The 12209-nt window shown below is 41.1% G+C and overlaps 1 protein-coding gene and 1 long non-coding RNA gene across 3 annotated transcripts in view; one reads left to right on the forward strand and one right to left on the reverse strand.

Annotated features, from left to right (window-relative positions):
* Nucleotides 1-12209, forward strand: part of CSMD2 (CUB and Sushi multiple domains 2) — an 822245-nt gene that overhangs the window by 328409 nt on the left and 481627 nt on the right. The window lies entirely within an intron of this gene.
* Nucleotides 5549-8845, reverse strand: LOC117663311 (uncharacterized). The gene is made up of 2 exons (XR_004590673.3): nt 8759-8845; nt 5549-5676 (listed from the first exon to the last, which is right to left on the reverse strand). It is a non-coding gene; the product is annotated as an uncharacterized LOC117663311 (long non-coding RNA).

Here is a 12209-nt window from a genome sequence, read left to right on the forward strand (position 1 = left end):
TAAATGAACTTCTGGTAAATCAGATTGTTGTCTTATTTTCAAAAAACAGTTTTAATAAGATTAGATGCTGCAGTGTTTCCTTCCTTCAAGGAACAGAGCAAAAATACCCAAATGCATAAACATATTTTTCTTCTATCATTACAGCAGCTTTCTCCCCAATCTTTTGCCTTGTTTCTTTTCTTTGTTTCTTAGTCTTAGCAAGAGCCCAGTTGCAAGGAGGGATGGGAAAAAGAGAAAAGCGTGCAGAAGCACAGACTCCAAAGCAAATAAAAGGGGTGGGGATTTATTTTATTTTTTTCTCATTAGTTAATCAATTGATTTACAATGCAAACTCTTTCATTATTTCCCACTGGGAATGGGATGAACCTGCACAAACTTGTTCTATTTCCAAAGAAATAATGTCATAGTGAAGGATGGAAATTCAGGCTGCAGTAAAAAAATCATAATTCTCGTGGAGGGAATCTAACAAGAGAGCAGAATCAGAGAGACCGAACACAATAGTATTATCTTTTCCACCAATCAGATTGGTGGGGGAAAAAAAAGGAAAATAGGAAAAAATAGGGGGGGAAAGGGGGGTGGGTGTGGAGGCAAAAGAAGAGAAGCCATTTGGACTGAGAGGAACAAACATGCATCTAAAAGTCTATATTAATGGAAGAGAATATTTGTAGCTCAAAGTTGAATTGTGGGGTCCTTTGTGCTCTCTGAGCTTGGCGGTTTTCTTGCAGACATTCTATTACAATTTAGTTGGTGTTCATGAAGTCAGCCCAGAAGACATGATGAAACACAGAGGCAAACTCAACCATAGTTTCAATGGGGAAACTGTAAGCATCCTAGACCAAGCCAAGTCCAACAAGGCTATAGAATTCCTGAAAGTCTGACACTCAGAGAAATTGGCCATTGACAGGCACATAGAGATAAACAGCATTTACATACTATTCAAAATTGACAATCAAAAAGGCAAAAAAGGAAACAAAAAGACCAAAGCACCTTCTCATCAGTAATCAGCACCCAGATGAGCATAGATTAACAGCAAGATTAACAGTAGACCAACAAAGTAAAGAAAACACCAATCAAGGAACCATCAAAAGACAAGCTAATAGTAAACAGCCTAATCAACGAACCACCATGAGAATTCCCGCCAAGACTGACAGGGCAAACCACTAGTGTATAAAATGAGAACAAACCCCATTCCATTCTAGCACTGATGATGTTACATAGATTGGTAATTAAACATTTGCAAGAAAACAATCAAGCTCAAAGAGCACCAAGGACACTACAGTTTATATTAAGTTGCCCTGGCAGCACAGTTTTAATATCTCAACGGAACTGTTTCTCTCAAGAGCCAACATCAAAGACCCTGATATTATTTAGGGTCTATTGAAGTATTGAGGTTGCTGAAAGCTCTTCTTAAAGTTATCTTGAATATCTTTAACAAAGTCTTTTCAAAATCCCAGCTTTTCTAAAATGATTGCTAAATTCAACACTAGAAAACACCCCATTGCAGAAATGGAAGACAAACCATTTGTCCAACTTCCATGAGTTTTATGTTCACTCATTACTAGGTAACTAGTACAACTGTATGGAATCCACCTGAAGTCCCTCAAACCCATGTTTTAGTCTAAACCAGGGATGAAATCCAGCAGGTTCTGACAGATTCTGGAGAACTGGTAGCGGAAATTTTGAGCAGTTCAGAGAACCAGTAGCAGAAATTTTGAGTACTTTGGAAACTGGGAAATACAACCTCTGGCTGGCCCCAGAGTGGGGTGGGAATGGAGATTTTGCATATCCTTCCCCCAGGAGTGGGGAGGGAATGGGGATTTTGCAGTATCCTTCCCCTGGAGTGGGGAGGGAATGGGGATTTTGCAGTATCCTTCCCCTGGAGTGGGGAGGGAATGGGGATTTTGCAATATCCTTCCCCCAGGAATGGGGAGGGAATGGGAATTTTGCAGTATCCTTCCCCTGGAGTGGGGAGGGAATGGAGGTTTTGCAGTAACCTTCCCCCAGGAGTGGGGAGGGGATGGGGATTTTGCAGTATCCTTTCCCTGGAGTGGGGAAGGAATGGAGATTTTGCAGTATCCTTCTCCTGCCACGCCCATAGAACTGGTAGTAAAAAAAAAATAGATTTCACCACTGGTCTAAACCCTAAAATCCAGTGTCATTGTTCAGGTTAATGTTCTGCTTTCCTCTTGATTAGATTCTTAGTATAACATCCTTATTCTCATTTTTATGCCTTTCATAATTGTGATTGAGCCCTGGGTCATCTTTCTCTTCTCTCTTTCTGCTCAATCTCAACACCCTCATTAGGAGCAAGGCAGTTAAGAAAGAATTTGCAACAAATTACAACAAATTACATCACTGACCTGCTTTGTTTCATTGAATAAAGCATAATCAGTTTTTATGTATCGCATACATTCATACGGTTCATACGACTTGCAAGCCAGGAGGCTGTTTTTTTATAAATATTTAGCTCTCCTCTCTCTCTTGAATCCTTCAAAACGTTAAACAACTTAACTAGGAGTTTTAAAATATTTTTACCATCTAGTTTGCCCTTCTTGATTAAAAAATAATCATATAATGCCTCTAATAATCTTATCTCTATGGAGCTAAGAAAGTATTATAGGGGGAAAAATCAGTTATGGGGAAATAGTATGAAAGTGAGGAATTAGACTGAAGTTTACAAATGTGATGTCCATAGATGTCCATCTCATCCTTGAAATCCATAGATGGTATACACAGAACCCCTGAATTAAATAAAATTAATTTAGGAAATCCTGAAGATATCATAAGACTTCATTCTTTTTTTAAAAAAAGTTTTTTATTTTTATTTCTCATAAACATACATAAATGTACAATCTCTTAGCCATTATTAATCATACATATTGTTTTTTAACTTTCATATTAGTTCATTCTTCATCCTAAAAAATTAAAGAATATTCAGTGTTGCTCTTCTACCATTCCATATTTCCCTTTTTTCACAACAACCCTTCCTCTCCTTCTCCCCTCTTTCCCTTCCCTCCCTTCTTCTATCCTTTTCCACTTTATTCTTTCCTCCTCTCCTTCCCCATCTCTCCTTCCCCTTTCTTTCCCCCACTCCTCCCCTCTTCCTCTCTTTCTAACCCTCTCTCCTACTCTTATTTCCCCTCCCTTTCTTCCTCACCTTTCCCCTTCCTTCTCATGAACATTCTTTTTTTTAAAAAAGTTTTAAAATATTTTACAAACAAATTCCCCCCCTTCTCCCACCCCTGAGCATTCTTGAATATTCTCAAGTGATAACACATAAAATCTCAAATTCCCAAAAGACTGGGATTGTGAAACTGTGTGCATTTTGGAAAGGCTGATAAACAATAGATTAAAAATGGACCTATTTCTCACCACAAAACCTAAATAATTTAATCCATATCATTTAGTGCTGCTAGGAATGCATCTGTCTGTCTTTCTGGTTTGGACAATGCTGCTGAGCCAGCATTTTAGAGATAGCTTTATTCTGCATGGAGCAGAAAACATACCCAAAGATTGAGGAGAAGCAGTAAAAATGGTAAAGAACAGGAAAAAACAGTCCAACTTTTTATTGTCTCCTTTTAGGGATTGTTCTCTCCTCACTGGTCTTTATGCCTTTCCTTTGCTTTCCCAGATGTTTACCCACCATAAGACAGACATAAAACTGTTGGAATATTCATAACTGGGAAGACATGGTAACAAGGTCAGCCAATGAATAGGCAAAGCAATAGGTCAGCCAATGGGGACTGTTTAGAAACAGAAACTAAAGTAAGAAGTCTGGGCGTGGTTTAGACCTGCAGCTTTAAGCTCTGATTCTGATTCTGTGCTGGGCTTGCTTGCTTGCTCTGAACTCTGAACTGAAACTAAGAACTGTTCTCTCCTCTGCCTGTAACTTCTATCACGTTAGAAGAATCAGCTATTGGTATTGTACATTTATCTTCATGTGTTATTATGTATATAAAGAAGTTAATGAATCCTGCTGCATTTGTCTGCCTGTGTGTGCTTTCTGGATTTGATTTTGCAACAAACTCTGATAAAGACAGACATAATAAAACAGACAGTCTTTAGAACCCCCCTTCCACATTCACATCTTTGACTCTAACGTAGATCCTTCATTTTTCTTTCCCCCTCCCATGAGTCTATCATTGTTGCTTTGATGCTACAATAATCCAAGCAACTGGCTACTCCTTCATTCCATTGTAGATCCACCACTGGCAATCAAGAATGGATGATTCAGATTCCCGAAAGCAAAAGAGTAACTGTAAGGATCGCCTCTCCTTCCAACTTAAGAAAGTACGAACTCTTGAAACCTAGTTGTTCAAAAGGATTCTTTTATTAAGCAGAAGTGAAAGCCATCCAGCTAAAGCACAATCTGAATGCCCTTAGGCAAAGCAGTAGGATTAAAGTGGTAGAGACCCCTCCCTTTAGGTCAGAATGCAGATTTCAGCCAATACACAAGTGTGAAGATGTTTTCTTTACTATTTCCTTTGAGAACCCGAACAAACATGCATTCCCACCACTTCCCTTTAAAGTGAGACAACCCACATGGCTATCATATAAATTCCTGCAGGTAAAAGGAATCTCAGGCTTGCTTGGTGCCAGGATATAGGTTGTAAAATATCTGATGACACAGGCCATGCTAGTAAATCGTCCCCCCTTCCTTCACTTGAATGGCAATATCACTTTTAGGGATCTGACAGTAACATTCAATGAATTTTTGCACTTTGTCCAAAATGCCTAAACAAGGAATGGGTGGTGAGGCATGGATGTCCACTGACAGATGTAGGGATGGAACAGAGAGATGCTGGTAGGAAAGGTGGGGAAAACATGGTGGCCAAGAAACTTTACTCTATTGTCTTTATGGGACATTGTGGAAGGGAACAAAGGAAGCGCTGACTATCTGAGAACATAGTCAGCTGAGGATGAAATAGACATACAGGACAGTGACCAACTGATGAGTGGGAGAGGGCATGCTCAGCTTGATAGCCAATCGGAACTGGGGATGCTGCTAAATTGGAATGAACAATGGCAGACTAATTGCTTGGAAGGGGGAAGGAGAGAGGAAGGAAGGGCAGAGAGAAAGGGCCATTCCATTTCATGGTGTGTTGAGGCCAAAGGTATGGAGACAGGCCATCAATTGTCCAGCCCAATTTCCAGAGGCCCATTATTGATCCTTTCATTTGCTGCTGTGCCCAACTTGTCTGACCTTTTCTTAATATACCTGCCAGCAGCAAGGATTTTTTTGTTGTTGTTGTTATGAACTGTAAATTTGCTGCTGGCGCATACATGCTTCATTATAGATTGATTTGAACTCTCAATTATATTACTACCAGCACTGGGTGTTTTAAAATAAGAGTTTCTAAGCTCACCTCTGCCTAGAAGTGACAGCTTTCTTCTCATAAAACCTGCTTTCCACAATCTCTGATTTTTATTTAGATGGTCAATCACACAGATCTTAGGTGCCCCTCCCCAAAACAGTGTCTAATGTGAGGCAAAATGATAATGATTTGATGCAAGACTTGAGAGTAAACATAATAACTATGTTTAACTATTTTAACTGTTTAAACTATTTACTTTTTGGGCAAGTTCAGCTTGTAGTCTGGGGAAATATCTGCACTCCTGCTTTAGAACACGTCCTTCCACTACAGACTCTCTTTCCCTTATCCTCAAGAGAAAACCCTATAAAAGATAACAAGTACAGCATCAGCAGAGACCTACTGCAGATAATTGATACAGACAATAGGGAGTCTTGACTTTTCAGAAATCAGAGTGATCTCTGTAATCAACTAAATTCAGGGTTTCTTTAGAATCTAATGTTTCTTCATTTAATTAATTACATTTTTTTTAAAAAAAATTCTAATGGCCATCTGAAGTAAAGGAGGGAGAAAATGGTTATTTAGGTTTCCTTATAAGACCAGGACAAGTGTCTTTTTTTTCCCCCTCGCTGAAATAACTTTCTTTGTATGGATGAGAAGGAAGAACAGAACAATGCCAAAAGAATTGGGAATAGGATATTCCCAATGGCAAATTAAACATAAACAAACTATGTTGATGGCCAAGCTTTACGTCAGATGAAGTGACATTAAAGTAACACCTTATCCTAGCCACCATCTTGTTTCCACACATGAAATGGAAAAAAGTACCTTTACATCAGTGGTGGGTTTCAAATTTTTTTACTACCGGTTCTGGGGGTGTGGCTTGGTGGGTGTGGCATGACTTGTGGGCATGGCTTGGTGGGCATAGCAGGGGAAGAATACTGTAAAATCTCCATTCCCACCCCGCTCTGGGGGAAGGATACTGCAGAATCCCCATTTCTTCCCGATCAGCTGGGACTTGGGAAGCAGAGAAAAGATGGGGGTGGAGCCAGTAAGAATTTTTACTACCGGTTCTCCGAACTACTCAAAATTTCCACTACCGGTTCTCCAGAACTGGTCAGAATCTGCTGAAACCCAACTCTGCTTTACATCATCTTCTTAGAAAATAGTTGAACCCCGTCTACTGCTACTATTTATTTCACCTTTTGGAAGGCTTTGTGTTTTCCTGCTTGCCAGCCTTCTGAAGTTTAACAAATATCTGTAAATTGGGAACAACCTTTGTCCTTGAGTGATTTCACTCACCAGATTGTGTCATATATTGTCATCCCACCCACTCCTGTGTTATGGACGTATTCCATGATAAAGCTGTTATTTCCCCTTTAAAATAACATTTGACATGGAAATAACCTGTTCTATAATTTGAATAAATTAATTCTGTTATATTAGCCTTACAATAAAGTAGAATTAGTTTGTCTGATCGTGTTTCCTGTCTGGTCAGTGGCAGGATTCAAATAATTTAACAACTGGTTCTCTGCCCTATTGACCGGCTGGGTGGGCATGGCCACGGTGGGTGTGGCCAGGGGGTGTGACAGGCAGCACTTGGCCTCCTGCACCCACCTGGGAGCAAAATTGGGCTGTGGGGGGGACGCACTAGTAAGCCTCCCTGCAGCCTCCTGGAGGTGAAAATGGATCACGGTGGGGCACACTGCGCCCCATTGCACCCCATTTGGGGCCTAGAAGGCCTCCCTGCCCTAACCTGGGAGCCAAAATGGGGCACATGGGGACTCCTGAAAGGGGCGGGGCAGGAAGGGGCAGAGCCAGACAGCAATTTAACTACAGTTCTCCCGAACTGGCCCGAACTGGCTGAATCCCTCCATTGTGTCTGGTGTATGTAGAAAGGCTGACATCAATCCTGCAAGTCTGAAAGTACAAATCTGGAGGTGGGGGTGTCTGGATTTTTTTTTTTTTTCTGTTCTTAGAGAATTGAGTTACTTTTTTATCCTCTTGTGCAGCTGTGGACAATGCCCTTTCTCAATTGATCATTCTCCAGGCAGCCTCTCTTCCCATCTCCCAAGATTGTTTCCACATACCATTACAAATTATAACACCTTCAAAACATTTTGATCCTAAAGGTTTGCTGAAGAGAATCGTAGAGTTCCAGTGAGACATCTTTGTTTTCTTGGCTTCTGCTTGTGGAAGAGCCTGCTAATGTTCGTTAGGCTCATTAACACTCACTTCACCTAAAGCTATATAATGGGCAACACTGTGAATTTTCAGTTTATTGAGGAAACATGTTGGTCTTTTATTTTCTTAACTTCAGTCTTGAGTGACTTGGTCTTTTTCTATCAGGATTTATACATTTGCATATGTATGTACGTATGTCTAATTCTCCTCCCTAGAGATCCTTGGCAGCCAGTGTTGAATAACATATGTAGAACTGTGGTAAGAATACATCCATATTTTAGAAATATTTGCTGCCAGACGAGAGACATGGGAGATTACAACAGATGTTGACAAACACTATTGTTGATCCCAGCAGGCGAGATTGCAAGAATTGAGTGATCTGTAGCCTAAAGACATGTTCAAAAATAGACTGTCAAAATATTTTGGGATCCACTGTATATCATGATGTATCTCATGATTATTCTGATTGGAAAAGCTTCCCAGTCCATGTCAAATATAGTAACAGAGTGCCTTCCTTTGAGGAAAAAAAAAAGGATTGTGACATCTAGATCAAGAGTACAAGGCTTGAAACACAAGACAAAGAGCAGAACAGGGTAATAATTTCACAAGATCAAAATGAGCGTGTGAAAAGATGTAGACCTAGTATGCTTAACAACTTTCCAATATCCCAGAAGACATTCTAGCACAACAGCTTGTCCATAAGATAGAACAATGAAAGTCTCAAATGCCTAAAGTCATTCTGATACTCGTGCTCTGGTTCAGCTTCCTCCTTTTAAATATAACTTTTACCAACACTTGTCAGCACAAAATCAAACATTTTAAACAAAGGTTGTCAAAATATGACACAATATAATAACCCCTTTAACTTTAAAAATTAAAGAAGAGACTGAAGTGCAGAGTTGGCCAAATAATGACTGTTTTTTTTTTAAGAAAATTACACAATTAAATGTGGTTTTCTTGACTCAAAATACAAGCACAAGGGAGTTCTAAGAAAAAAAAAGATTTATAGACATGAAAGATAAAATCATAAACACTACTAGAAGTATATAAGTGGTAGAAACTGCAGTTTATTTCCCAACTTGTAGAGAGAAATAGAAAACTATTAATTCTGATTTAACACCACACAGAACTGTAATTCTAATGAAAATTCTGTCAAAATAGCAGTTTTCTGAAGCAAAATTTACTTTAATTTACTTACTTAGACTTTCTCATTTATTTGCTTATTTAATATGCTATCTATCTCACTCTGCAAAGCAACTCACTCTTTCTCATCTTTTTAGAGGTTTCATTGTAATATGAGGTTGCTGAGGAGGATGATAAACTCCTTCTCTCCAGCGGGTCTAGGACTTTTAGTCTCTGACTTTTCATTCTCCTCAGGCGTTTCTCCTCGGGCGATTCTCCCCAGACTTATCCCCTCAGCTGGCACACCTCCAGTCATTTGCCTTGGGGAATAGGCCACCGGCCTCTTCGTCCCAGACCCTTCGACACGGCCCATTCGCAGAAAGAGGGTTGGTCCTGGGTGTTCCGCCCTCTGTGACAGTTAGACCCCAACCAATTGGTGTTAAGTCCTCCTGGTGTTACGACCTCCCCCGTAATCATCACTGTTGCTGCCCTGCTCTAATTGGCTAAGACGCAAGCAGGCTCTTAGCGGGAAAACTCAGCTCTCCTATTGGTTTCCACCACCTGACAGGCTGCTATTTAAGCAGCTGTCAGACGGTAACCTGTTGTCAATTGTTGTACACATTGTGTTGCCTTGTTTCCTAAGTTAGCTCTCTCACAATAAAGACTTGTGTTAAGACAAGACAAGCCTCCATGTCCTGCCTTGTTCTCCGGCTAGAACATTGGCGACGAAGGTGGGATTGTTCTGAGGCATCAGCTGTTGAAGTCACAATCAAAGAGCTGAGGCAACTCCAGCTAAGGGTGCCTTAAGTCACGAGCGACGAGACATCGTTAAAGGCACACAATTCCAGCATCACATTGACCATGTCCACTTTCTTGCTAGAGGGGGTGTAATAGAAATCCAGCCAAAGGAGAGAGGTGTAAAAGAATTTGCCAAAATGCCTGACTTCCTTCCTTCCTTCCTCCCTCTCTCTCTCTTCTCCCCCCCACAACCAATATAGGGACACCGTTACTGAGCGGGCTAAAAGCCTCCCTCCCTCCCTTCCTTCAACCAGTTAGTTAACCAAGTCTGGAAGGGTCCAATAGAAGAGAATTTTTCCTTCCTTCCTTCCTTCCTTCCTTCCTTCCTTCCTTCCTTCCTTCCTTCCTTCCTTCCTTCCTTCCTTTTATTACACCCCCTCTAGCCAATTGGTTGGGGTCTAACTGTCACAGAGGGCGGAACACCCAGGACCAACCCTCTTTCTGCGAATGGGCCGTGTCGAAGGGTCTGGGACGAAGAGGCCGGTGGCCCATTCCCCACGGCAAATGACTGGAGGCGTGCCAGCTGAGGGGATAAGTCTGGGGAGAATCACCTGAGGAGAAACGCCTGAGGAGAATGAAAAGTCAGAGACTAAAAGTCCCATTCCATCTCCAGCCTTGTTTTACAGACTTCTACCCTTCTTTTTCTTCTTTTTCTCCTACCTCCAGCAAAGAAAGACAGAACTCTTGTGGGTGACCAAAATACATTCCCCACTCATGAGTTTTACCTGTACAGAAGGGATGTCCATTAAGAAGGTCTGCATTTGTCCAGGTGGGAATGGAACTGTATATACAGCAGCCCACAATTGATTTTCAACCAGTAGGTCATGCACAACTGTGGAGAGTCATGTCAGGATTGGTGGTGGGGAATGGCTGAGTGACAACTTGTGGACAGATGTTTAGGAGTCTTCCAAGAGAAACCTGTGAAAAACAGTTGATGTAAGTTCTCATTTAGAATTTTTAAGCACATGCTTTAATTGGAATCTGTGGTATTTCATTCATTCTGAATTTTCAAATAAAATCACTGTAGGAGAAGGCAGGTGTAAAGAAGATGTGAGATATTGAAATTGCTCAAAATGTGATATAAGTTTAAAAAATAATAATCAGGTTGAAAGATGCTGCTCCCTAGGTGGCTTTGTCTTGATTCTTATTATCAAGATATTACACAATGCTGTCAGGTCCAAAGAACCAAGAATGACACATGAAATTACTTCTGAATAGTATTTTATTATTGTTTACCTGTTAACAGAATCTTGCCAGACTAAAACAATTATCTGCATAGCTAATACTCTGTGAACTTCGGGGAAGGGGGCATCCATATTTTCTGCCTGCCTGCCAGTCATTCCAGTCTCTGTTGTCTGTTTGCCCTCTGGGAAATAAAAGGTAAAGGTTCTCCTTGCACATATGTGCTAGTTGTTCCCGACTCTAGGGGGCGGTGCTCATCTCCGTTTCAAAGCCAAAAAGCCAGCGCTGTCCGAAGACGTTTCCGTGGTCATGTGGCCAGCATGACTAAACACCAAGGGTGCACGGAACACTGTTACCAAAGGTGGTCCCTATTTTTCTACTTGCATTTTTCATGTGCTTTCGAACTGCTAGGTTGGCAGAAACTGGGACAAGTAACGGGAGCTCACCCTGTTATGCGGCACTAGGGATTCGAACTGCTGAACTGCTGACCTTTCGATTGAATAGCTCTCCCTTTTCTAACTCTGGACTATATTCCACCACAGATGCTAGCTGAAGCTCCATAAGTGAAACCACTCTAAACCAACTTTTAAAGCCAGCTTGTAAAATAGTGGTTATTGATTTGTCAATGTTGAATTATAAGTCATTAGTGAGTTCTGAGATCTATTTTGCATGGCTAGCATTGTATTGTTAGTTTGTGAATTTTCTGGAAAGTTCCATTGATGACTCCACACACAAAGACAATCTCAATTTTCCTGAATAACAATGCCAAGTTAATGGTACAGTTAACCATCTATTTATTGCAATGTTCCCCAACTTGAGAATGTGCAGTTAGCAGTTTCCAGGCTTTTTTAGCTAGTATTTATTTTATTTTTTTATTTTATTTCAAATTTATATACCGCACCTTCTCCCAAGGGACTCAGGGCGGTGTACAGCCAGATAAAAACATAGAATACAAACATTAAGAACAATTAAATATATATATATATTAATTTGGCCCCAGTTTAAAATGACAAACCAATTAAAAATTAAAAATTTAAAAATATGTTAAGCCAGCCCGGCTTGATGAAAAAAGAAAGTTTTAAGGGCACGGCGGAAGGCACCGAGGTCTTGGATTCTCCTTATCTCAGGGAGCAGCTGGTTCCATAGAGTAGGTGCCCCCACAGAGAAGGCCCTCCCCCTGGGGGTCACCAGCCTACATTGTTTGGCTGATGGCACCCCGAGGAGGCCCTCTCTGTGGGAGCGCACGGGTCAATGGGAGGTCGTCGGTAGCAGCAGGCGGTCTCGAAGATACTGTAACTAGGTCCTATGCCATGGAGCGCTTTAAAGGTGGTAACCAAACCTTGAAGCGCACCCGGAAGACCACTGGGAGCCAGTGCAGCTCACGCAGGAACGGTGTTATGTGGGAGCGCCATGCAGCTCCCGTAATTACCCGCGCGGCCGCATTCTGGACCAGTATGTGGGTTGGTCAGACAGTATTCTCTATTTTGAACTAAAGTGCCAAAGTGGATTCTTGGATCATGATGGTTTATTTAGAGTTATTTGGGGTTTAGTTGATGCCTCAAGAATCTTTTCCAAATATGAACAGGAGCTCTCAGGAAAAGTAACTGAATC

This window comes from Pantherophis guttatus, chromosome 10 (assembly GCF_059756535.1).
Source record: "Pantherophis guttatus breed Tessera chromosome 10, ASM5975653v1, whole genome shotgun sequence".
Lineage (NCBI taxonomy): Eukaryota > Metazoa > Chordata > Lepidosauria > Squamata > Colubridae > Pantherophis > Pantherophis guttatus.